This window comes from Acyrthosiphon pisum, chromosome A2 (genome assembly GCF_005508785.2).
Source record: "Acyrthosiphon pisum isolate AL4f chromosome A2, pea_aphid_22Mar2018_4r6ur, whole genome shotgun sequence".
NCBI lineage: Eukaryota > Metazoa > Arthropoda > Insecta > Hemiptera > Aphididae > Acyrthosiphon > Acyrthosiphon pisum.
The window spans coordinates 104,507,994-104,509,282 of record NC_042495.1 but is presented as its reverse complement, the minus strand read 5'-3'; positions in this window follow the sequence as shown (position 1 = coordinate 104,509,282).

Below are 1,289 nucleotides of genomic sequence, written 5' to 3'. Positions count from 1 at the left end.
AAAATAAATTTTATGTTAATTATTTTAAAGATTATTGATAAATGATAATACTTCAAATTTTGTAAGAGATATTCTTGACTCTTTTTAGCCCCATGCTTTTCGTTTTTTGTAATTCACAAGTTTTAAAAATTTTGCAACAAATACATTTTGTATACACATTTAGTAATATCTTTTTAATCTTGAAGTTTCATTAATAATTTTTTTTAAATGTAGGTTTATTTTAACCTTTTTAGTGCATCTATTTAGGTGAATTAAGTAAAGCATTTTTTTTTAATTTTTTTTTTTTATTTTCTACTTTTTAGTCATAATAGGTATAGTTCCTTCTTGCTTCACGAACTAGTATAAAATGATTATATATTGAATCACCTATCAATAATAATATTGTTATGTGGCAGGCTCCACCTATTTTAGCCAACACATTTTTTTTTTTTTTGCGCTCTGTTGATGACCTCCAGTTACACCCGTCATCTATGACCTGGTTGTCCAATTCAAGAATTGACAACTGTAGAAGTGATTTAAATTGAACTCGCAAGATTTGATGACGACCGAAATGAATGAATGAAACATTATGAATTAAAGAAAAGCATTTAAAAATGAATAAAAAATAACATTAATAATTATAAAATTATTACTGATACAACAGTTCTGTTTGCAATAATTTGGATTTCATTGCAAACCTATCAATAGCCTTTTCTTTATTTATATCTATATCTGGTGAACATGATAATACCATTAAATGGTCAAGCCTCGATTCACCCATTGCCAACCTATGTTTGGTTTTTATTAATTTGAGTTTTGAAAAGGTTCTTTCGGCTGTCGCTGAAGTTGGAGGAAGTGTACATATTGCTTTATAGACTGTATATAAGTTTGGAAATGCTGATTCCAAATTAAACTTGCATAACAGTTTTAAGATTTGGACCATTTTAAAATCTGACTTTTTGATTTTTTCGATACTTTCCGTTTGAATATCATCATTACTATTTTCTGTGTCTTCTGCATCTTGGCAACTTATAAACAATTTGGATATATTTAAATCAACATTTTTTGAATTTAGTTCATCAAAATAGTTTTTAAATATTTCAAATTCCACACTTAAATTTTCCTCATTCACTGTGGTTAACCATTGTGCTATCTTTTTAAAAATATCTTTAGGGTATTCTTCACCAAATTTGTCAGGAGAAAAAAATGTCAAATTTTTTAGAATATGATCAGCGTTAGAATACTGTTTATCATCATCATGATTGTTTTATCAAGTGTAATATTATAAACTTCACTTACAAAATTGTCTT